Below are 24,908 nucleotides of genomic sequence, written 5' to 3' on the forward strand. Positions count from 1 at the left end.
CAGTTTCTGCTTGAGGCCCGGAGAGGTCAGATAGGCGATCCCCGGGGGAAGGCAGAGCAGAGGGTTTTTCGGTGGAGCGTTGGCTCCCTCTGCTGGCCGTCAAGCGTGGAAGGCTAAGCCTTGCTCCAGCTGAGTTCCTGAGCAAGTTTCCAAGCAGGAGGCACTCTGGCTCCACAAGCTAGAGGACTTCCCAGTGGCTCCAGAGTGGGTGGCAAGGGCATGTGAGTTGGAGGGTGCTCAGAAGCCACAGGGGAGACTTGAGTGTGGTTGGGTGCAGGTGTGCCAATATGTGTGGGTGTGTGCGCATGTGTGCGAGTGTGTTTTAGTGTGTGTGAGAGTGTGCGTGAGTGCGGGCGTGCGAGTGTGTATGGGTGTGTGCGGGTGTGTGTGTGTGTGTGTGTGTGCGGGCATGTGCGTGTGTGTTTTGGTGGGGGTAGGTGTGTGTGTGTGTGTGTAGGCGTGTATGTGTATCTGCGGGTGTGTGCGGGTGTGTATAGGATTGTGTGTGTGTGTGGGGTGTGTGTGGGTGTGTGCGGCTGTGTGTGAATGTGTGTGGGTGTGTGCTAGTGTCTTTGGGTGTGTGTGAGTGGGTTTGGGTGTGTGCATGCGTGTGTTAGAGTGAGTGGGACTGTGCAGGGTGTGCAGGTGGGTTCGGGTGTGTGTGGATGTGTGCAGGAGTGTGCAAGTATATGCGGGTATGTGTGGTTGTGTGCAGGTTGTGTGTGTGATTGGGTGTGTTTGGGTTTGTGTGGGTGTTTGTTAGTGTGTGCGAGAGTGTGTGGGTGTGTATGAGTCTGTGTGGGTCTGTGAGAGTGTGTGTGAGTGCAAGTGCGTGTGTGCGGGTGCTTGAGGTTGTGCGCCTGTGCGAGAGGGTGAGTGGTTGTGTGCAGGTGTGTGAGGGTGTGGGTGTGAGGGTGTGTGTGAGTGTGTGCAGGTGTGTGAGGGTGAGTGGGTGTGTGCAGGTGTGTGCGTATGTGTGCGGGTGTGTGTGAGTGTGTGTGAGTGTGTTTGTGTGTGCGAGTGTCTATGGGTGTTTGTGGGTGTGTGCGGTTGAGTGCGACTGTGTGCAGGTGTGTGCGCGTGTGTATGTGTGTGTGCAGGTGAGTGTGGGTATGTGGGTGTGTGCGGGTGTGTGCGTGTGTGTATAGGTTTCTGTGTGTGTGTGCGGGTGTGTGTGGGTGCGCTCCCCGGGTGGGCTGAATGTCATGACTGTGTTAGGGGAGAGAAGGCCCAAAGAGGCCTTCAGGGAGCTGCCATGGCATAGCAGTGCTCAGGAAAGAGCACCCTTCTTTCTTTAGGCTGGAGGCACACTCGAGTTTCTGCTTGAGGCAGAGGGACGGCAGAGAGGCCATCACTGGCTGAAGGCAAAGCAGAGAGATTTTCGGTGGAGCGATGGCTCCATCTGCTGGCTGACAAGCGTGGAAGGCGAAGCCTCGCTCCAACTGAGTTCCTGAGGAAGGTCCCAAGCAGGAGGCACTCTGGCTCCACAAGCTAGAGGGTCCTGCTTAGGACTTCCCAGTGGCTCCAGAGTGGATGGCAAGGGCATGTGGGTTGGAGGGTGCTCGGAAGCCGCAGGGGAGGCTTTGGGCACCCAGTGCTCTGTGACGAAACACGCTGCAGGCCCGAGCATCCATGAACTCCTCCAAGGTTTTGGAGCAGGAAATCTGTCCTTAGCAGAAGGCTTCCTGCAAAGGCCTGCAGGCCTTTCTGGGTGGCTAAGCTGCAGCTCCCTTGCAGGCTGCTGGTCCAGGGGCCTGTGTCCCTTGGTCTAAAGTGCTGTAGGAGGAGCTCCTAGCAAGGGGAGAGCAAGCACCTTGTTTCCCTTGAAGAGACTGGCTTGTACATGGGGAGGCCTGCCAGCAGCGAAGACAGCGCAGGCAGCATGGGGGTTTGGCAGGCAGCTAAGAGGCTGCAGGAGTCCTGCATGAAACAGGGGTCATGACTGGTTTCTCCTCAAGGCCCAATGGCAACGTGCACACACAGCCTCTGGACCTGCAGCTCCCGAGCAGTGCAAGAGACCCCCAGGCAGCACCCTGGGGCCTCCTCGGATGAGCTGTGCTCCATAGAGGGCCTGCCTGCTGGCAATGGCCTAGGCCACCCCAGGCCCTAGAGAGGCCCGGCTGAGCCTGGGATGGGCCCTGCCCTCGCAGTGCTCAGGGAAAACCCGTGTTTGAGGCCAGGCTGCAGGCACATTCAATGTTGTGTCTGCTGCAGAGAGACTTCAGCTAGGACTTCCAGGGGGAATGTGAAGCGCTGTGGTTTTTACCTGCAATCCATGTGCCTCACTTGGGGTGCCCGGCCCATCCGTCCCACACTCCTTGGATGTGTGTTCCTCAGACAGCTGGACAGCTGGGGAAGTGGACCTCCCCCAGCAAGGGAGACCTGCCTAGAACATTGCTCTGTGTACAAAGAGGATTCGCTGTGCCTCTGGCACTGGGGAGAGACTTTCTGCACCCAGGAGACACTTGGCACACACAGCGTTTCCCCATGGAAAGTGGTGTGAAAAAGAGCACCCGCCGAGGCTGCATGGCCCTCTGCGGTAGAAGCCCTCCACGCAGCAGGCTGTCATGGACTCGGCTGCAGGCCTTTGTGGCTGGAGAGACTGCAGCTCCTCTGGAGGCTCTGGGCCAATTTTCACTCACCTTCGAGTGCAATAGGCTTGTGGGTTAAGGTGCTTGCAAAGGAAGGCAAGCAGCCTGCTCCTTTCCATTAGGAACACGTGTGGTGAGAGGCTTGGCAGCAGAGAAGAACAAAGAGGGGCAGCCAAGGAGGGGATTTGCATGCAGCTGGGTGGCCCCCAAATCTCCTGTTTCCCAAGCAGGGAATGCCTGCTGTGCCCATCAGTGCCCATTTCTAAGTGGGCACCCAGCCTCTGGATCTGCCCTTTCCCAGCCCTGAAAACACACGCAGGCCACACCCTGAGCCCTTCCAACTGTGAACTTTGCTCCCTGTGAGGGCTGAATGCCACATCTGGCTAAGGTGGGAGAAGGCCCGAGGAGGCCTTGGGGGACCTGCCAAGACATAGCAGTGCTCAGCAATGAGCACTCTGCTTTCTTTTGGCTGGACGCACATTCCAGTTTCTGCTTGAGGCCCGGAGAGGTCAGATAGGCGATCCCCGGGGGAAGGCAGAGCAGAGGGTTTTTCGGTGGAGCGTTGGCTCCCTCTGCTGGCCGTCAAGCGTGGAAGGCTAAGCCTTGCTCCAGCTGAGTTCCTGAGCAAGTTTCCAAGCAGGAGGCACTCTGGCTCCACAAGCTAGAGGACTTCCCAGTGGCTCCAGAGTGGGTGGCAAGGGCATGTGAGATGGAGGGTGCTCAGAAGCCACAGGGGAGACTTGAGTGTGGTTGGGTGCAGGTGTGCCAATATGTGTGGGTGTGTGCGCATGTGTGCGAGTGTGTTTTAGTGTGTGTGAGAGTGTGCGTGAGTGCGGGCGTGCGAGTGTGTATGGGTGTGTGCGGGTGTGTGTGTGTGTGTGTGTGCGGGCATGTGCGTGTGTGTTTTGGTGGGGGTAGGTGTGTGTGTGTGTGTGTAGGCGTGTATGTGTATCTGCGGGTGTGTATAGGATTGTGTGTGTGTGTGGGGTGTGTGTGGGTGTGTGCGGCTGTGTGTGAATGTGTGTGGGTGTGTGCTAGTGTCTTTGGGTGTGTGTGAGTGGGTTTGGGTGTGTGCATGCGTGTGTTAGAGTGAGTGGGACTGTGCAGGGTGTGCAGGTGGGTTCGGGTGTGTGTGGATGTGTGCAGGAGTGTGCAAGTATATGCGGGTATGTGTGGTTGTGTGCAGGTTGTGTGTGTGATTGGGTGTGTTTGGGTTTGTGTGGGTGTTTGTTAGTGTGTGCGAGAGTGTGTGGGTGTGTATGAGTCTGTGTGGGTCTGTGAGAGTGTGTGTGAGTGCAAGTGCGTGTGTGCGGGTGCTTGAGGTTGTGCGCCTGTGCGAGAGGGTGAGTGGTTGTGTGCAGGTGTGTGAGGGTGTGGGTGTGAGGGTGTGTGTGAGTGTGTGCAGGTGTGTGAGGGTGAGTGGGTGTGTGCAGGTGTGTGCGTATGTGTGCGGGTGTGTGTGAGTGTGTGTGAGTGTGTTTGTGTGTGCGAGTGTCTATGGGTGTTTGTGGGTGTGTGCGGTTGAGTGCGACTGTGTGCAGGTGTGTATGTGTGTGTGCAGGTGAGTGTGGGTATGTGGGTGTGTGCGGGTGTGTGCGTGTGTGTATAGGTTTCTGTGTGTGTGTGCGGGTGTGTGTGGGTGCGCTCCCCGGGTGGGCTGAATGTCATGACTGTGTTAGGGGAGAGAAGGCCCAAAGAGGCCTTCAGGGAGCTGCCATGGCATAGCAGTGCTCAGGAAAGAGCACCCTTCTTTCTTTAGGCTGGAGGCACACTCGAGTTTCTGCTTGAGGCAGAGGGACGGCAGAGAGGCCATCACTGGCTGAAGGCAAAGCAGAGAGATTTTCGGTGGAGCGATGGCTCCATCTGCTGGCTGACAAGCGTGGAAGGCGAAGCCTCGCTCCAACTGAGTTCCTGAGGAAGGTCCCAAGCAGGAGGCACTCTGGCTCCACAAGCTAGAGGGTCCTGCTTAGGACTTCCCAGTGGCTCCAGAGTGGATGGCAAGGGCATGTGGGTTGGAGGGTGCTCGGAAGCCGCAGGGGAGGCTTTGGGCACCCAGTGCTCTGTGACGAAACACGCTGCAGGCCCGAGCATCCATGAACTCCTCCAAGGTTTTGGAGCAGGAAATCTGTCCTTAGCAGAAGGCTTCCTGCAAAGGCCTGCAGGCCTTTCTGGGTGGCTAAGCTGCAGCTCCCTTGCAGGCTGCTGGTCCAGGGGCCTGTGTCCCTTGGTCTAAAGTGCTGTAGGAGGAGCTCCTAGCAAGGGGAGAGCAAGCACCTTGTTTCCCTTGAAGAGACTGGCTTGTACATGGGGAGGCCTGCCAGCAGCGAAGACAGCGCAGGCAGCATGGGGGTTTGGCAGGCAGCTAAGAGGCTGCAGGAGTCCTGCATGAAATAGGGGTCATGACTGGTTTCTCCTCAAGGCCCAATGGCAACGTGCACACACAGCCTCTGGACCTGCAGCTCCCGAGCAGTGCAAGAGACCCCCAGGCAGCACCCTGGGGCCTCCTCGGATGAGCTGTGCTCCATAGAGGGCCTGCCTGCTGGCAATGGCCTAGGCCACCCCAGGCCCTAGAGAGGCCCGGCTGAGCCTGGGATGGGCCCTGCCCTCGCAGTGCTCAGGGAAAACCCGTGTTTGAGACCAGGCTGCAGGCACATTCAATGTTGTGTCTGCTGCAGAGAGACTTCAGCTAGGACTTCCAGGGGGAATGTGAAGCGCTGTGGTTTTTACCTGCAATCCATGTGCCTCACTTGGGGTGCCCGGCCCATCCGTCCCACACTCCTTGGATGTGTGTTCCTCAGACAGCTGGACAGCTGGGGAAGTGGACCTCCCCCAGCAAGGGAGACCTGCCTAGAACATTGCTCTGTGTACAAAGAGGATTCGCTGTGCCTCTGGCACTGGGGAGAGACTTTCTGCACCCAGGAGACACTTGGCACACACAGCGTTTCCCCATGGAAAGTGGTGTGAAAAAGAGCACCCGCCGGGGCTGCATGGCCCTCTGCGGTAGAAGCCCTCCACGCAGCAGGCTGTCATGGACTCGGCTGCAGGCCTTTGTGGCTGGAGAGACTGCAGCTCCTCTGGAGGCTCTGGGCCAATTTTCACTCACCTTCGAGTGCAATAGGCTTGTGGGTTAAGGTGCTTGCAAAGGAAGGCAAGCAGCCTGCTCCTTTCCATTAGGAACACGTGTGGTGAGAGGCTTGGCAGCAGAGAAGAACAAAGAGGGGCAGCCAAGGAGGGGATTTGCATGCAGCTGGGTGGCCCCCAAATCTCCTGTTTCCCAAGCAGGGAATGCCTGCTGTGCCCATCAGTGCCCATTTCTAAGTGGGCACCCAGCCTCTGGATCTGCCCTTTCCCAGCCCTGAAAACACACGCAGGCCACACCCTGAGCCCTTCCAACTGTGAACTTTGCTCCCTGTGAGGGCTGAATGCCACATCTGGCTAAGGTGGGAGAAGGCCCGAGGAGGCCTTGGGGGACCTGCCAAGACATAGCAGTGCTCAGCAATGAGCACTCTGCTTTCTTTTGGCTGGACGCACATTCCAGTTTCTGCTTGAGGCCCGGAGAGGTCAGATAGGCGATCCCCGGGGGAAGGCAGAGCAGAGGGTTTTTCGGTGGAGCGTTGGCTCCCTCTGCTGGCCGTCAAGCGTGGAAGGCTAAGCCTTGCTCCAGCTGAGTTCCTGAGCAAGTTTCCAAGCAGGAGGCACTCTGGCTCCACAAGCTAGAGGACTTCCCAGTGGCTCCAGAGTGGGTGGCAAGGGCATGTGAGTTGGAGGGTGCTCAGAAGCCACAGGGGAGACTTGAGTGTGGTTGGGTGCAGGTGTGCCAATATGTGTGGGTGTGTGCGCATGTGTGCGAGTGTGTTTTAGTGTGTGTGAGAGTGTGCGTGAGTGCGGGTGTGCGAGTGTGTATGGGTGTGTGCGGGTGTGTGTGTGTGTGTGTGTGCGGGCATGTGCGTGTGTGTTTTGGTGGGGGTAGGTGTGTGTGTGTGTGTGTAGGCGTGTATGTGTATCTGCGGGTGTGTGCGGGTGTGTATAGGATTGTGTGTGTGTGTGGGGTGTGTGTGGGTGTGTGCGGCTGTGTGTGAATGTGTGTGGGTGTGTGCTAGTGTCTTTGGGTGTGTGTGAGTGGGTTTGGGTGTGTGCATGCGTGTGTTAGAGTGAGTGGGACTGTGCAGGGTGTGCAGGTGGGTTCGGGTGTGTGTGGATGTGTGCAGGAGTGTGCAAGTATATGCGGGTATGTGTGGTTGTGTGCAGGTTGTGTGTGTGATTGGGTGTGTTTGGGTTTGTGTGGGTGTTTGTTAGTGTGTGCGAGAGTGTGTGGGTGTGTATGAGTCTGTGTGGGTCTGTGAGAGTGTGTGTGAGTGCAAGTGCGTGTGTGCGGGTGCTTGAGGTTGTGCGCCTGTGCGAGAGGGTGAGTGGTTGTGTGCAGGTGTGTGAGGGTGTGGGTGTGAGGGTGTGTGTGAGTGTGTGCAGGTGTGTGAGGGTGAGTGGGTGTGTGCAGGTGTGTGCGTATGTGTGCGGGTGTGTGTGAGTGTGTGTGAGTGTGTTTGTGTGTGCGAGTGTCTATGGGTGTTTGTGGGTGTGTGCGGTTGAGTGCGACTGTGTGCAGGTGTGTGCGCGTGTGTATGTGTGTGTGCAGGTGAGTGTGGGTATGTGGGTGTGTGCGGGTGTGTGCGTGTGTGTATAGGTTTCTGTGTGTGTGTGCGGGTGTGTGTGGGTGCGCTCCCCGGGTGGGCTGAATGTCATGACTGTGTTAGGGGAGAGAAGGCCCAAAGAGGCCTTCAGGGAGCTGCCATGGCATAGCAGTGCTCAGGAAAGAGCACCCTTCTTTCTTTAGGCTGGAGGCACACTCGAGTTTCTGCTTGAGGCAGAGGGACGGCAGAGAGGCCATCACTGGCTGAAGGCAAAGCAGAGAGATTTTCGGTGGAGCGATGGCTCCATCTGCTGGCTGACAAGCGTGGAAGGCGAAGCCTCGCTCCAACTGAGTTCCTGAGGAAGGTCCCAAGCAGGAGGCACTCTGGCTCCACAAGCTAGAGGGTCCTGCTTAGGACTTCCCAGTGGCTCCAGAGTGGATGGCAAGGGCATGTGAGTTGGAGGGTGCTCGGAAGCCGCAGGGGAGGCTTTGGGCACCCAGTGCTCTGTGACGAAACACGCTGCAGGCCCGAGCATCCATGAACTCCTCCAAGGTTTTGGAGCAGGAAATCTGTCCTTAGCAGAAGGCTTCCTGCAAAGGCCTGCAGGCCTTTCTGGGTGGCTAAGCTGCAGCTCCCTTGCAGGCTGCTGGTCCAGGGGCCTGTGTCCCTTGGTCTAAAGTGCTGTAGGAGGAGCTCCTAGCAAGGGGAGAGCAAGCACCTTGTTTCCCTTGAAGAGACTGGCTTGTACATGGGGAGGCCTGCCAGCAGCGAAGACAGCGCAGGCAGCATGGGGGTTTGGCAGGCAGCTAAGAGGCTGCAGGAGTCCTGCATGAAATAGGGGTCATGACTGGTTTCTCCTCAAGGCCCAATGGCAACGTGCACACACAGCCTCTGGACCTGCAGCTCCCGAGCAGTGCAAGAGACCCCCAGGCAGCACCCTGGGGCCTCCTCGGATGAGCTGTGCTCCATAGAGGGCCTGCCTGCTGGCAATGGCCTAGGCCACCCCAGGCCCTAGAGAGGCCCGGCTGAGCCTGGGATGGGCCCTGCCCTCGCAGTGCTCAGGGAAAACCCGTGTTTGAGGCCAGGCTGCAGGCACATTCAATGTTGTGTCTGCTGCAGAGAGACTTCAGCTAGGACTTCCAGGGGGAATGTGAAGCGCTGTGGTTTTTACCTGCAATCCATGTGCCTCACTTGGGGTGCCCGGCCCATCCGTCCCACACTCCTTGGATGTGTGTTCCTCAGACAGCTGGACAGCTGGGGAAGTGGACCTCCCCCAGCAAGGGAGACCTGCCTAGAACATTGCTCTGTGTACAAAGAGGATTCGCTGTGCCTCTGGCACTGGGGAGAGACTTTCTGCACCCAGGAGACACTTGGCACACACAGCGTTTCCCCATGGAAAGTGGTGTGAAAAAGAGCACCCGCCGGGGCTGCATGGCCCTCTGCGGTAGAAGCCCTCCACGCAGCAGGCTGTCATGGACTCGGCTGCAGGCCTTTGTGGCTGGAGAGACTGCAGCTCCTCTGGAGGCTCTGGGCCAATTTTCACTCACCTTCGAGTGCAATAGGCTTGTGGGTTAAGGTGCTTGCAAAGGAAGGCAAGCAGCCTGCTCCTTTCCATTAGGAACACGTGTGGTGAGAGGCTTGGCAGCAGAGAAGAACAAAGAGGGGCAGCCAAGGAGGGGATTTGCATGCAGCTGGGTGGCCCCCAAATCTCCTGTTTCCCAAGCAGGGAATGCCTGCTGTGCCCATCAGTGCCCATTTCTAAGTGGGCACCCAGCCTCTGGATCTGCCCTTTCCCAGCCCTGAAAACACACGCAGGCCACACCCTGAGCCCTTCCAACTGTGAACTTTGCTCCCTGTGAGGGCTGAATGCCACATCTGGCTAAGGTGGGAGAAGGCCCGAGGAGGCCTTGGGGGACCTGCCAAGACATAGCAGTGCTCAGCAATGAGCACTCTGCTTTCTTTTGGCTGGACGCACATTCCAGTTTCTGCTTGAGGCCCGGAGAGGTCAGATAGGCGATCCCCGGGGGAAGGCAGAGCAGAGGGTTTTTCGGTGGAGCGTTGGCTCCCTCTGCTGGCCGTCAAGCGTGGAAGGCTAAGCCTTGCTCCAGCTGAGTTCCTGAGCAAGTTTCCAAGCAGGAGGCACTCTGGCTCCACAAGCTAGAGGACTTCCCAGTGGCTCCAGAGTGGGTGGCAAGGGCATGTGAGTTGGAGGGTGCTCAGAAGCCACAGGGGAGACTTGAGTGTGGTTGGGTGCAGGTGTGCCAATATGTGTGGGTGTGTGCGCATGTGTGCGAGTGTGTTTTAGTGTGTGTGAGAGTGTGCGTGAGTGCGGGCGTGCGAGTGTGTATGGGTGTGTGCGGGTGTGTGTGTGTGTGTGTGTGTGCGGGCATGTGCGTGTGTGTTTTGGTGGGGGTAGGTGTGTGTGTGTGTGTGTAGGCGTGTATGTGTATCTGCGGGTGTGTGCGGGTGTGTATAGGATTGTGTGTGTGTGTGGGGTGTGTGTGGGTGTGTGCGGCTGTGTGTGAATGTGTGTGGGTGTGTGCTAGTGTCTTTGGGTGTGTGTGAGTGGGTTTGGGTGTGTGCATGCGTGTGTTAGAGTGAGTGGGACTGTGCAGGGTGTGCAGGTGGGTTCGGGTGTGTGTGGATGTGTGCAGGAGTGTGCAAGTATATGCGGGTATGTGTGGTTGTGTGCAGGTTGTGTGTGTGATTGGGTGTGTTTGGGTTTGTGTGGGTGTTTGTTAGTGTGTGCGAGAGTGTGTGGGTGTGTATGAGTCTGTGTGGGTCTGTGAGAGTGTGTGTGAGTGCAAGTGCGTGTGTGCGGGTGCTTGAGGTTGTGCGCCTGTGCGAGAGGGTGAGTGGTTGTGTGCAGGTGTGTGAGGGTGTGGGTGTGAGGGTGTGTGTGAGTGTGTGCAGGTGTGTGAGGGTGAGTGGGTGTGTGCAGGTGTGTGCGTATGTGTGCGGGTGTGTGTGAGTGTGTGTGAGTGTGTTTGTGTGTGCGAGTGTCTATGGGTGTTTGTGGGTGTGTGCGGTTGAGTGCGACTGTGTGCAGGTGTGTGCGCGTGTGTATGTGTGTGTGCAGGTGAGTGTGGGTATGTGGGTGTGTGCGGGTGTGTGCGTGTGTGTATAGGTTTCTGTGTGTGTGTGCGGGTGTGTGTGGGTGCGCTCCCCGGGTGGGCTGAATGTCATGACTGTGTTAGGGGAGAGAAGGCCCAAAGAGGCCTTCAGGGAGCTGCCATGGCATAGCAGTGCTCAGGAAAGAGCACCCTTCTTTCTTTAGGCTGGAGGCACACTCGAGTTTCTGCTTGAGGCAGAGGGACGGCAGAGAGGCCATCACTGGCTGAAGGCAAAGCAGAGAGATTTTCGGTGGAGCGATGGCTCCATCTGCTGGCTGACAAGCGTGGAAGGCGAAGCCTCGCTCCAACTGAGTTCCTGAGGAAGGTCCCAAGCAGGAGGCACTCTGGCTCCACAAGCTAGAGGGTCCTGCTTAGGACTTCCCAGTGGCTCCAGAGTGGATGGCAAGGGCATGTGGGTTGGAGGGTGCTCGGAAGCCGCAGGGGAGGCTTTGGGCACCCAGTGCTCTGTGACGAAACACGCTGCAGGCCCGAGCATCCATGAACTCCTCCAAGGTTTTGGAGCAGGAAATCTGTCCTTAGCAGAAGGCTTCCTGCAAAGGCCTGCAGGCCTTTCTGGGTGGCTAAGCTGCAGCTCCCTTGCAGGCTGCTGGTCCAGGGGCCTGTGTCCCTTGGTCTAAAGTGCTGTAGGAGGAGCTCCTAGCAAGGGGAGAGCAAGCACCTTGTTTCCCTTGAAGAGACTGGCTTGTACATGGGGAGGCCTGCCAGCAGCGAAGACAGCGCAGGCAGCATGGGGGTTTGGCAGGCAGCTAAGAGGCTGCAGGAGTCCTGCATGAAATAGGGGTCATGACTGGTTTCTCCTCAAGGCCCAATGGCAACGTGCACACACAGCCTCTGGACCTGCAGCTCCCGAGCAGTGCAAGAGACCCCCAGGCAGCACCCTGGGGCCTCCTCGGATGAGCTGTGCTCCATAGAGGGCCTGCCTGCTGGCAATGGCCTAGGCCACCCCAGGCCCTAGAGAGGCCCGGCTGAGCCTGGGATGGGCCCTGCCCTCGCAGTGCTCAGGGAAAACCCGTGTTTGAGGCCAGGCTGCAGGCACATTCAATGTTGTGTCTGCTGCAGAGAGACTTCAGCTAGGACTTCCAGGGGGAATGTGAAGTGCTGTGGTTTTTACCTGCAATCCATGTGCCTCACTTGGGGTGCCCGGCCCATCCGTCCCACACTCCTTGGATGTGTGTTCCTCAGACAGCTGGACAGCTGGGGAAGTGGACCTCCCCCAGCAAGGGAGACCTGCCTAGAACATTGCTCTGTGTACAAAGAGGATTCGCTGTGCCTCTGGCACTGGGGAGAGACTTTCTGCACCCAGGAGACACTTGGCACACACAGCGTTTCCCCATGGAAAGTGGTGTGAAAAAGAGCACCCGCCGGGGCTGCATGGCCCTCTGCGGTAGAAGCCCTCCACGCAGCAGGCTGTCATGGACTCGGCTGCAGGCCTTTGTGGCTGGAGAGACTGCAGCTCCTCTGGAGGCTCTGGGCCAATTTTCACTCACCTTCGAGTGCAATAGGCTTGTGGGTTAAGGTGCTTGCAAAGGAAGGCAAGCAGCCTGCTCCTTTCCATTAGGAACACGTGTGGTGAGAGGCTTGGCAGCAGAGAAGAACAAAGAGGGGCAGCCAAGGAGGGGATTTGCATGCAGCTGGGTGGCCCCCAAATCTCCTGTTTCCCAAGCAGGGAATGCCTGCTGTGCCCATCAGTGCCCATTTCTAAGTGGGCACCCAGCCTCTGGATCTGCCCTTTCCCAGCCCTGAAAACACACGCAGGCCACACCCTGAGCCCTTCCAACTGTGAACTTTGCTCCCTGTGAGGGCTGAATGCCACATCTGGCTAAGGTGGGAGAAGGCCCGAGGAGGCCTTGGGGGACCTGCCAAGACATAGCAGTGCTCAGCAATGAGCACTCTGCTTTCTTTTGGCTGGACGCACATTCCAGTTTCTGCTTGAGGCCCGGAGAGGTCAGATAGGCGATCCCCGGGGGAAGGCAGAGCAGAGGGTTTTTCGGTGGAGCGTTGGCTCCCTCTGCTGGCCGTCAAGCGTGGAAGGCTAAGCCTTGCTCCAGCTGAGTTCCTGAGCAAGTTTCCAAGCAGGAGGCACTCTGGCTCCACAAGCTAGAGGACTTCCCAGTGGCTCCAGAGTGGGTGGCAAGGGCATGTGAGTTGGAGGGTGCTCAGAAGCCACAGGGGAGACTTGAGTGTGGTTGGGTGCAGGTGTGCCAATATGTGTGGGTGTGTGCGCATGTGTGCGAGTGTGTTTTAGTGTGTGTGAGAGTGTGCGTGAGTGCGGGCGTGCGAGTGTGTATGGGTGTGTGCGGGTGTGTGTGTGTGTGTGTGTGTGCGGGCATGTGCGTGTGTGTTTTGGTGGGGGTAGGTGTGTGTGTGTGTGTGTAGGCGTGTATGTGTATCTGCGGGTGTGTGCGGGTGTGTATAGGATTGTGTGTGTGTGTGGGGTGTGTGTGGGTGTGTGCGGCTGTGTGTGAATGTGTGTGGGTGTGTGCTAGTGTCTTTGGGTGTGTGTGAGTGGGTTTGGGTGTGTGCATGCGTGTGTTAGAGTGAGTGGGACTGTGCAGGGTGTGCAGGTGGGTTCGGGTGTGTGTGGATGTGTGCAGGAGTGTGCAAGTATATGCGGGTATGTGTGGTTGTGTGCAGGTTGTGTGTGTGATTGGGTGTGTTTGGGTTTGTGTGGGTGTTTGTTAGTGTGTGCGAGAGTGTGTGGGTGTGTATGAGTCTGTGTGGGTCTGTGAGAGTGTGTGTGAGTGCAAGTGCGTGTGTGCGGGTGCTTGAGGTTGTGCGCCTGTGCGAGAGGGTGAGTGGTTGTGTGCAGGTGTGTGAGGGTGTGGGTGTGAGGGTGTGTGTGAGTGTGTGCAGGTGTGTGAGGGTGAGTGGGTGTGTGCAGGTGTGTGCGTATGTGTGCGGGTGTGTGTGAGTGTGTGTGAGTGTGTTTGTGTGTGCGAGTGTCTATGGGTGTTTGTGGGTGTGTGCGGTTGAGTGCAACTGTGTGCAGGTGTGTGCGCGTGTGTATGTGTGTGTGCAGGTGAGTGTGGGTATGTGGGTGTGTGCGGGTGTGTGCGTGTGTGTATAGGTTTCTGTGTGTGTGTGCGGGTGTGTGTGGGTGCGCTCCCCGGGTGGGCTGAATGTCATGACTGTGTTAGGGGAGAGAAGGCCCAAAGAGGCCTTCAGGGAGCTGCCATGGCATAGCAGTGCTCAGGAAAGAGCACCCTTCTTTCTTTAGGCTGGAGGCACACTCGAGTTTCTGCTTGAGGCAGAGGGACGCAGAGAGGCCATCACTGGCTGAAGGCAAAGCAGAGAGATTTTCGGTGGAGCGATGGCTCCATCTGCTGGCTGACAAGCGTGGAAGGCGAAGCCTCGCTCCAACTGAGTTCCTGAGGAAGGTCCCAAGCAGGAGGCACTCTGGCTCCACAAGCTAGAGGGTCCTGCTTAGGACTTCCCAGTGGCTCCAGAGTGGATGGCAAGGGCATGTGGGTTGGAGGGTGCTCGGAAGCCGCAGGGGAGGCTTTGGGCACCCAGTGCTCTGTGACGAAACACGCTGCAGGCCCGAGCATCCATGAACTCCTCCAAGGTTTTGGAGCAGGAAATCTGTCCTTAGCAGAAGGCTTCCTGCAAAGGCCTGCAGGCCTTTCTGGGTGGCTAAGCTGCAGCTCCCTTGCAGGCTGCTGGTCCAGGGGCCTGTGTCCCTTGGTCTAAAGTGCTGTAGGAGGAGCTCCTAGCAAGGGGAGAGCAAGCACCTTGTTTCCCTTGAAGAGACTGGCTTGTACATGGGGAGGCCTGCCAGCAGCGAAGACAGCGCAGGCAGCATGGGGGTTTGGCAGGCAGCTAAGAGGCTGCAGGAGTCCTGCATGAAATAGGGGTCATGACTGGTTTCTCCTCAAGGCCCAATGGCAACGTGCACACACAGCCTCTGGACCTGCAGCTCCCGAGCAGTGCAAGAGACCCCCAGGCAGCACCCTGGGGCCTCCTCGGATGAGCTGTGCTCCATAGAGGGCCTGCCTGCTGGCAATGGCCTAGGCCACCCCAGGCCCTAGAGAGGCCCGGCTGAGCCTGGGATGGGCCCTGCCCTCGCAGTGCTCAGGGAAAACCCGTGTTTGAGGCCAGGCTGCAGGCACATTCAATGTTGTGTCTGCTGCAGAGAGACTTCAGCTAGGACTTCCAGGGGGAATGTGAAACGCTGTGGTTTTTACCTGCAATCCATGTGCCTCACTTGGGGTGCCCGGCCCATCCGTCCCACACTCCTTGGATGTGTGTTCCTCAGACAGCTGGACAGCTGGGGAAGTGGACCTCCCCCAGCAAGGGAGACCTGCCTAGAACATTGCTCTGTGTACAAAGAGGATTCGCTGTGCCTCTGGCACTGGGGAGAGACTTTCTGCACCCAGGAGACACTTGGCACACACAGCGTTTCCCCATGGAAAGTGGTGTGAAAAAGAGCACCCGCCGGGGCTGCATGGCCCTCTGCGGTAGAAGCCCTCCACGCAGCAGGCTGTCATGGACTCGGCTGCAGGCCTTTGTGGCTGGAGAGACTGCAGCTCCTCTGGAGGCTCTGGGCCAATTTTCACTCACCTTCGAGTGCAATAGGCTTGTGGGTTAAGGTGCTTGCAAAGGAAGGCAAGCAGCCTGCTCCTTTCCATTAGGAACACGTGTGGTGAGAGGCTTGGCAGCAGAGAAGAACAAAGAGGGGCAGCCAAGGAGGGGATTTGCATGCAGCTGGGTGGCCCCCAAATCTCCTGTTTCCCAAGCAGGGAATGCCTGCTGTGCCCATCAGTGCCCATTTCTAAGTGGGCACCCAGCCTCTGGATCTGCCCTTTCCCAGCCCTGAAAACACACGCAGGCCACACCCTGAGCCCTTCCAACTGTGAACTTTGCTCCCTGTGAGGGCTGAATGCCACATCTGGCTAAGGTGGGAGAAGGCCCGAGGAGGCCTTGGGGGACCTGCCAAGACATAGCAGTGCTCAGCAATGAGCACTCTGCTTTCTTTTGGCTGGACGCACATTCCAGTTTCTGCTTGAGGCCCGGAGAGGTCAGATAGGCGATCCCCGGGGGAAGGCAGAGCAGAGGGTTTTTCGGTGGAGCGTTGGCTCCCTCTGCTGGCCGTCAAGCGTGGAAGGCTAAGCCTTGCTCCAGCTGAGTTCCTGAGCAAGTTTCCAAGCAGGAGGCACTCTGGCTCCACAAGCTAGAGGACTTCCCAGTGGCTCCAGAGTGGGTGGCAAGGGCATGTGAGTTGGAGGGTGCTCAGAAGCCACAGGGGAGACTTGAGTGTGGTTGGGTGCAGGTGTGCCAATATGTGTGGGTGTGTGCGCATGTGTGCGAGTGTGTTTTAGTGTGTGTGAGAGTGTGCGTGAGTGCGGGCGTGCGAGTGTGTATGGGTGTGTGCGGGTGTGTGTGTGTGTGTGTGTGTGCGGGCATGTGCGTGTGTGTTTTGGTGGGGGTAGGTGTGTGTGTGTGTGTGTAGGCGTGTATGTGTATCTGCGGGTGTGTGCGGGTGTGTATAGGATTGTGTGTGTGTGTGGGGTGTGTGTGGGTGTGTGCGGCTGTGTGTGAATGTGTGTGGGTGTGTGCTAGTGTCTTTGGGTGTGTGTGAGTGGGTTTGGGTGTGTGCATGCGTGTGTTAGAGTGAGTGGGACTGTGCAGGGTGTGCAGGTGGGTTCGGGTGTGTGTGGATGTGTGCAGGAGTGTGCAAGTATATGCGGGTATGTGTGGTTGTGTGCAGGTTGTGTGTGTGATTGGGTGTGTTTGGGTTTGTGTGGGTGTTTGTTAGTGTGTGCGAGAGTGTGTGGGTGTGTATGAGTCTGTGTGGGTCTGTGAGAGTGTGTGTGAGTGCAAGTGCGTGTGTGCGGGTGCTTGAGGTTGTGCGCCTGTGCGAGAGGGTGAGTGGTTGTGTGCAGGTGTGTGAGGGTGTGGGTGTGAGGGTGTGTGTGAGTGTGTGCAGGTGTGTGAGGGTGAGTGGGTGTGTGCAGGTGTGTGCGTATGTGTGCGGGTGTGTGTGAGTGTGTGTGAGTGTGTTTGTGTGTGCGAGTGTCTATGGGTGTTTGTGGGTGTGTGCGGTTGAGTGCGACTGTGTGCAGGTGTGTGCGCGTGTGTATGTGTGTGTGCAGGTGAGTGTGGGTATGTGGGTGTGTGCGGGTGTGTGCGTGTGTGTATAGGTTTCTGTGTGTGTGTGCGGGTGTGTGTGGGTGCGCTCCCCGGGTGGGCTGAATGTCATGACTGTGTTAGGGGAGAGAAGGCCCAAAGAGGCCTTCAGGGAGCTGCCATGTCATAGCAGTGCTCAGGAAAGAGCACCCTTCTTTCTTTAGGCTGGAGGCACACTCGAGTTTCTGCTTGAGGCAGAGGGACGGCAGAGAGGCCATCACTGGCTGAAGGCAAAGCAGAGAGATTTTCGGTGGAGCGATGGCTCCATCTGCTGGCTGACAAGCGTGGAAGGCGAAGCCTCGCTCCAACTGAGTTCCTGAGGAAGGTCCCAAGCAGGAGGCACTCTGGCTCCACAAGCTAGAGGGTCCTGCTTAGGACTTCCCAGTGGCTCCAGAGTGGATGGCAAGGGCATGTGAGTTGGAGGGTGCTCGGAAGCCGCAGGGGAGGCTTTGGGCACCCAGTGCTCTGTGACGAAACACGCTGCAGGCCCGAGCATCCATGAACTCCTCCAAGGTTTTGGAGCAGGAAATCTGTCCTTAGCAGAAGGCTTCCTGCAAAGGCCTGCAGGCCTTTCTGGGTGGCTAAGCTGCAGCTCCCTTGCAGGCTGCTGGTCCAGGGGCCTGTGTCCCTTGGTCTAAAGTGCTGTAGGAGGAGCTCCTAGCAAGGGGAGAGCAAGCACCTTGTTTCCCTTGAAGAGACTGGCTTGTACATGGGGAGGCCTGCCAGCAGCGAAGACAGCGCAGGCAGCATGGGGGTTTGGCAGGCAGCTAAGAGGCTGCAGGAGTCCTGCATGAAATAGGGGTCATGACTGGTTTCTCCTCAAGGCCCAATGGCAACGTGCACACACAGCCTCTGGACCTGCAGCTCCCGAGCAGTGCAAGAGACCCCCAGGCAGCACCCTGGGGCCTCCTCGGATGAGCTGTGCTCCATAGAGGGCCTGCCTGCTGGCAATGGCCTAGGCCACCCCAGGCCCTAGAGAGGCCCGGCTGAGCCTGGGATGGGCCCTGCCCTCGCAGTGCTCAGGGAAAACCCGTGTCTGAGGCCAGGCTGCAGGCACATTCAATGTTGTGTCTGCTGCAGAGAGACTTCAGCTAGGACTTCCAGGGGGAATGTGAAGCGCTGTGGTTTTTACCTGCAATCCATGTGCCTCACTTGGGGTGCCCGGCCCATCCGTCCCACACTCCTTGGATGTGTGTTCCTCAGACAGCTGGACAGCTGGGGAAGTGGACCTCCCCCAGCAAGGGAGACCTGCCTAGAACATTGCTCTGTGTACAAAGAGGATTCGCTGTGCCTCTGGCACTGGGGAGAGACTTTCTGCACCCAGGAGACACTTGGCACACACAGCGTTTCCCCATGGAAAGTGGTGTGAAAAAGAGCACCCGCCGGGGCTGCATGGCCCTCTGCGGTAGAAGCCCTCCACGCAGCAGGCTGTCATGGACTCGGCTGCAGGCCTTTGTGGCTGGAGAGACTGCAGCTCCTCTGGAGGCTCTGGGCCAATTTTCACTCACCTTCGAGTGCAATAGGCTTGTGGGTTAAGGTGCTTGCAAAGGAAGGCAAGCAGCCTGCTCCTTTCCATTAGGAACACGTGTGGTGAGAGGCTTGGCAGCAGAGAAGAACAAAGAGGGGCAGCCAAGGAGGGGATTTGCATGCAGCTGGGTGGCCCCCAAATCTCCTGTTTCCCAAGCAGGGAATGCCTGCTGTGCCCATCAGTGCCCATTTCTAAGTGGGCACCCAGCCTCTGGATCTGCCCTTTCCCAGCCCTGAAAACACACGCAGGCCACACCCTGAGCCCTTCCAACTGTGAACTTTGCTCCCTGTGAGGGCTGAATGCCACATCTGGCTAAGGTGGGAGAAGGCCCGAGGAGGCCTTGGGGGACCTGCCAAGACATAGCAGTGCTCAGCAATGAGCACTCTGCTTTCTTTTGGCTGGACGCACATTCCAGTTTCTGCTTGAGGCCCGGAGAGGTCAGATAGGCGATCCCCGGGGGAAGGCAGAGCAGAGGGTTTTTCGGTGGAGCGTTGGCTCCCTCTGCTGGCCGTCAAGCGTGGAAGGCTAAGCCTTGCTCCAGCTGAGTTCCTGAGCAAGTTTCCAAGCAGGAGGCACTCTGGCTCCACAAGCTAGAGGACTTCCCAGTGGCTCCAGAGTGGGTGGCAAGGGCATGTGAGTTGGAGGGTGCTCAGAAGCCACAGGGGAGACTTGAGTGTGGTTGGGTGCAGGTGTGCCAATATGTGTGGGTGTGTGCGCATGTGTGCGAGTGTGTTTTAGTGTGTGTGAGAGTGTGCGTGAGTGCGGGCGTGCGAGTGTGTATGGGTGTGTGCGGGTGTGTGTGTGTGTGTGTGTGTGCGGGCATGTGCGTGTGTGTTTTGGTGGGGGTAGGTGTGTGTGTGTGTGTGTAGGCGTGTATGTGTATCTGCGGGTGTGTGCGGGTGTGTATAGGATTGTGTGTGTGTGTGGGGTGTGTGTGGGTGTGTGCGGCTGTGTGTGAATGTGTGTGGGTGTGTGCTAGTGTCTTTGGGTGTGTGTGAGTGGGTTTGGGTGTGTGCATGCGTGTGTTAGAGTGAGTGGGACTGTGCAGGGTGTGCAGGTGGGTTCGGGTGTGTGTGGATGTGTGCAGGAGTGTGCAAGTATATGCGGGTATGTGTGGTTGTGTGCAGGTTGTGTGTGTGATTGGGTGTGTTTGGGTTTGTGTGGGTGTTTGTTAGTGTGTGCGAGAGTGTGTGGGTGTGTATGAGTCTGTGTGGGTCTGTGAGAGTGTGTGTGAGTGCAAGTGCGTGTGTGCGGGTGCTTGAGGTTGTGCGCCTGTGCGAGAGGGTGAGTGGTTGTGTGCAGGTGTGTGAGGGTGTGGGTGTGAGGGTGTGTGTGAGTGTGTGCAGGTGTGTGAGGGTGAGTGGGTGTGTGCAGGTGTGTGCGTATGTGTGCGGGTGTGTGTGAGTGTGTGTGAGTGTGTTTGTGTGTGCGAGTGTCTATGGGTGTTTGTGGGTGTGTGCGGTTGAGTGCAACTGTGTGCAGGTGTGTGCGCGTGTGTTTGTGTGTGTGCAGGTGAGTGTGGGTATGTGGGTGTGTGCGGGTGTGTGCGTGTGTGTATAGGTTTCTGTGTGTGTGTGCGGGTGTGTGTGGGTGCGCTCCCCGGGTGGGCTGAATGTCATGACTGTGTTAGGGGAGAGAAGGCCCAAAGAGGCCTTCAGGGAGCTGCCATGGCATAGCAGTGCTCAGGAAAGAGCACCCTTCTTTCTTTAGGCTGGAGGCACACTCGAGTTTCTGCTTGAGGCAGAGGGACGCAGAGAGGCCATCACTGGCTGAAGGCAAAGCAGAGAGATTTTCGGTGGAGCGATGGCTCCATCTGCTGGCTGACAAGCGTGGAAGGCGAAGCCTCGCTCCAACTGAGTTCCTGAGGAAGGTCCCAAGCAGGAGGCACTCTGGCTCCACAAGCTAGAGGGTCCTGCTTAGGACTTCCCAGTGGCTCCAGAGTGGATGGCAAGGGCATGTGGGTTGGAGGGTGCTCGGAAGCCGCAGGGGAGGCTTTGGGCACCCAGTGCTCTGTGACGAAACACGCTGCAGGCCCGAGCATCCATGAACTCCTCCAAGGTTTTGGAGCAGGAAATCTGTCCTTAGCAGAAGGCTTCCTGCAAAGGCCTGCAGGCCTTTCTGGGTGGCTAAGCTGCAGCTCCCTTGCAGGCTGCTGGTCCAGGGGCCTGTGTCCCTTGGTCTAAAGTGCTGTAGGAGGAGCTCCTAGCAAGGGGAGAGCAAGCACCTTGTTTCCCTTGAAGAGACTGGCTTGTACATGGGGAGGCCTGCCAGCAGCGAAGACAGCGCAGGCAGCATGGGGGTTTGGCAGGCAGCTAAGAGGCTGCAGGAGTCCTGCATGAAATAGGGGTCATGACTGGTTTCTCCTCAAGGCCCAATGGCAACGTGCACACACAGCCTCTGGACCTGCAGCTCCCGAGCAGTGCAAGAGACCCCCAGGCAGCACCCTGGGGCCTCCTCGGATGAGCTGTGCTCCATAGAGGGCCTGCCTGCTGGCAATGGCCTAGGCCACCCCAGGCCCTAGAGAGGCCCGGCTGAGCCTGGGATGGGCCCTGCCCTCGCAGTGCTCAGGGAAAACCCGTGTTTGAGGCCAGGCTGCAGGCACATTCAATGTTGTGTCTGCTGCAGAGAGACTTCAGCTAGGACTTCCAGGGGGAATGTGAAGCGCTGTGGTTTTTACCTGCAATCCATGTGCCTCACTTGGGGTGCCCGGCCCATCCGTCCCACACTCCTTGGATGTGTGTTCCTCAGACAGCTGGACAGCTGGGGAAGTGGACCTCCCCCAGCAAGGGAGACCTGCCTAGAACATTGCTCTGTGTACAAAGAGGATTCGCTGTGCCTCTGGCACTGGGGAGAGACTTTCTGCACCCAGGAGACACTTGGCACACACAGCGTTTCCCCATGGAAAGTGGTGTGAAAAAGAGCACCCGCCGGGGCTGCATGGCCCTCTGCGGTAGAAGCCCTCCACGCAGCAGGCTGTCATGGACTCGGCTGCAGGCCTTTGTGGCTGGAGAGACTGCAGCTCCTCTGGAGGCTCTGGGCCAATTTTCACTCACCTTCGAGTGCAATAGGCTTGTGGGTTAAGGTGCTTGCAAAGGAAGGCAAGCAGCCTGCTCCTTTCCATTAGGAACACGTGTGGTGAGAGGCTTGGCAGCAGAGAAGAACAAAGAGGGGCAGCCAAGGAGGGGATTTGCATGCAGCTGGGTGGCCCCCAAATCTCCTGTTTCCCAAGCAGGGAATGCCTGCTGTGCCCATCAGTGCCCATTTCTAAGTGGGCACCCAGCCTCTGGATCTGCCCTTTCCCAGCCCTGAAAACACACGCAGGCCACACCCTGAGCCCTTCCAACTGTGAACTTTGCTCCCTGTGAGGGCTGAATGCCACATCTGGCTAAGGTGGGAGAAGGCCCGAGGAGGCCTTGGGGGACCTGCCAAGACATAGCAGTGCTCAGCAATGAGCACTCTGCTTTCTTTTGGCTGGACGCACATTCCAGTTTCTGCTTGAGGCCCAGAGAGGTCAGATAGGCGATCCCCGGGGGAAGGCAGAGCAGAGGGTTTTTCGGTGGAGCGTTGGCTCCCTCTGCTGGCCGTCAAGCGTGGAAGGCTAAGCCTTGCTCCAGCTGAGTTCCTGAGCAAGTTTCCAAGCAGGAGGCACTCTGGCTCCACAAGCTAGAGGACTTCCCAGTGGCTCCAGAGTGGGTGGCAAGGGCATGTGAGTTGGAGGGTGCTCAGAAGCCACAGGGGAGACTTGAGTGTGGTTGGGTGCAGGTGTGCCAATATGTGTGGGTGTGTGCGCATGTGTGTGAGTGTGTTTTAGTGTGTGTGAGAGTGTGCATGAGTGCGGGCGTGCGAGTGTGTATGGGTGTGTGCGGGTGTGTGTGTGTGTGTGTGTGCGGGCATGTGCGTGTGTGTTTTGGTGGGGGTAGGTGTGTGTGTGTGTGTGTAGGCGTGTATGTGTATCTGCGGGTGTGTGCGGGTGTGTATAGGATTGTGTGTGTGTGTGGGGTGTGTGTGGGTGTGTGCGGCTGTGTGTGAATGTGTGTGGGTGTGTGCTAGTGTCTTTGGGTGTGTGTGAGTGGGTTTGGGTGTGTGCATGCGTGTGTTAGAGTGAGTGGGACTGTGCAGGGTGTGCAGGTGGGTTCGGGTGTGTGTGGATGTGTGCAGGAGTGTGCAAGTATATGCGGGTATGTGTGGTTGTGTGCAGGTTGTGTGTGTGATTGGGTGTGTTTGGGTTTGTGTGGGTGTTTGTTAGTGTGTGCGAGAGTGTGTGGGTGTGTATGAGTCTGTGTGGGTCTGTGAGAGTGTGTGTGAGTGCAAGTGCGTGTGTGCGGGTGCTTGAGGTTGTGCGCCTGTGCGAGAGGGTGAGTGGTTGTGTGCAGGTGTGTGAGGGTGTGGGTGTGAGGGTGTGTGTGAGTGTGTGCAGGTGTGTGAGGGTGAGTGGGTGTGTGCAGGTGTGTGCGTATGTGTGCGGGTGTGTGTGAGTGTGTGTGAGTGTGTTTGTGTGTGCGAGTGTCTATGGGTGTTTGTGGGTGTGTGCGGTTGAGTGCGACTGTGTGCAGGTGTGTGCGCGTGTGTATGTGTGTGTGCAGGTGAGTGTGGGTATGTGGGTGTGTGCGGGTGTGTGCGTGTGTGTATAGGTTTCTGTGTGTGTGTGCGGGTGTGTGTGGGTGCGCTCCCCGGGTGGGCTGAATGTCATGACTGTGTTAGGGGAGAGAAGGCCCAAAGAGGCCTTCATGGAGCTGCCATGGCATAGCAGTGCTCAGGAAAGAGCACCCTTCTTTCTTTAGGCTGGAGGCACACTCGAGTTTCTGCTTGAGGCAGAGGGACGGCAGAGAGGCCATCACTGGCTGAAGGCAAAGCAGAGAGATTTTCGGTGGAGCGATGGCTCCATCTGCTGGCTGACAAGCGTGGAAGGCGAAGCCTCGCTCCAACTGAGTTCCTGAGGAAGGTCCCAAGCAGGAGGCACTCTGGCTCCACAAGCTAGAGGGTCCTGCTTAGGACTTCCCAGTGGCTCCAGAGTGGATGGCAAGGGCATGTGGGTTGGAGGGTGCTCGGAAGCCGCAGGGGAGGCTTTGGGCACCCAGTGCTCTGTGACGAAACACGCTGCAGGCCCGAGCATCCATGAACTCCTCCAAGGTTTTGGAGCAGGAAATCTGTCCTTAGCAGAAGGCTTCCTGCAAAGGCCTGCAGGCCTTTCTGGGTGGCTAAGCTGCAGCTCCCTTGCAGGCTGCTGGTCCAGGGGCCTGTGTCCCTTGGTCTAAAGTGCTGTAGGAGGAGCTCCTAGCAAGGGGAGAGCAAGCACCTTGTTTCCCTTGAAGAGACTGGCTTGTACATGGGGAGGCCTGCCAGCAGCGAAGACAGCGCAGGCAGCATGGGGGTTTGGCAGGCAGCTAAGAGGCTGCAGGAGTCCTGCATGAAATAGGGGTCATGACTGGTTTCTCCTCAAGGCCCAATGGCAACGTGCACACACAGCCTCTGGACCTGCAGCTCCCGAGCAGTGCAAGAGACCCCCAGGCAGCACCCTGGGGCCTCCTCGGATGAGCTGTGCTCCATAGAGGGCCTGCCTGCTGGCAATGGCCTAGGCCACCCCAGGCCCTAGAGAGGCCCGGCTGAGCCTGGGATGGGCCCTGCCCTCGCAGTGCTCAGGGAAAACCCGTGTTTGAGGCCAGGCTGCAGGCACATTCAATGTTGTGTCTGCTGCAGAGAGACTTCAGCTAGGACTTCCAGGGGGAATGTGAAGTGCTGTGGTTTTTACCTGCAATCCATGTGCCTCACTTGGGGTGCCCGGCCCATCCGTCCCACATTCCTTGGATGTGTGTTCCTCAGACAGCTGGACAGCTGGGGAAGTGGACCTCCCCCAGCAAGGGAGACCTGCCTAGAACATTGCTCTGTGTACAAAGAGGATTCGCTGTGCCTCTGGCACTGGGGAGAGACTTTCTGCACCCAGGAGACACTTGGCACACACAGCGTTTCCCCATGGAAAGTGGTGTGAAAAAGAGCACCCGCCGGGGCTGCATGGCCCTCTGCGGTAGAAGCCCTCCACGCAGCAGGCTGTCATGGACTCGGCTGCAGGCCTTTGTGGCTGGAGAGACTGCAGCTCCTCTGGAGGCTCTGGGCCAATTTTCACTCACCTTCGAGTGCAATAGGCTTGTGGGTTAAGGTGCTTGCAAAGGAAGGCAAGCAGCCTGCTCCTTTCCATTAGGAACACGTGTGGTGAGAGGCTTGGCAGCAGAGAAGAACAAAGAGGGGCAGCCAAGGAGGGGATTTGCATGCAGCTGGGTGGCCCCCAAATCTCCTGTTTCCCAAGCAGGGAATGCCTGCTGTGCCCATCAGTGCCCATTTCTAAGTGGGCACCCAGCCTCTGGATCTGCCCTTTCCCAGCCCTGAAAACACACGCAGGCCACACCCTGAGCCCTTCCAACTGTGAACTTTGCTCCCTGTGAGGGCTGAATGCCACATCTGGCTAAGGTGGGAGAAGGCCCGAGGAGGCCTTGGGGGACCTGCCAAGACATAGCAGTGCTCAGCAATGAGCACTCTGCTTTCTTTTGGCTGGACGCACATTCCAGTTTCTGCTTGAGGCCCGGAGAGGTCAGATAGGCGATCCCCGGGGGAAGGCAGAGCAGAGGGTTTTTCGGTGGAGCGTTGGCTCCCTCTGCTGGCCGTCAAGCGTGGAAGGCTAAGCCTTGCTCCAGCTGAGTTCCTGAGCAAGTTTCCAAGCAGGAGGCACTCTGGCTCCACAAGCTAGAGGACTTCCCAGTGGCTCCAGAGTGGGTGGCAAGGGCATGTGAGATGGAGGGTGCTCAGAAGCCACAGGGGAGACTTGAGTGTGGTTGGGTGCAGGTGTGCCAATATGTGTGGGTGTGTGCGCATGTGTGCGAGTGTGTTTTAGTGTGTGTGAGAGTGTGCG

Source organism: Hippopotamus amphibius, chromosome 8, assembly GCF_030028045.1.
Source record: "Hippopotamus amphibius kiboko isolate mHipAmp2 chromosome 8, mHipAmp2.hap2, whole genome shotgun sequence".
NCBI lineage: Eukaryota > Metazoa > Chordata > Mammalia > Artiodactyla > Hippopotamidae > Hippopotamus > Hippopotamus amphibius.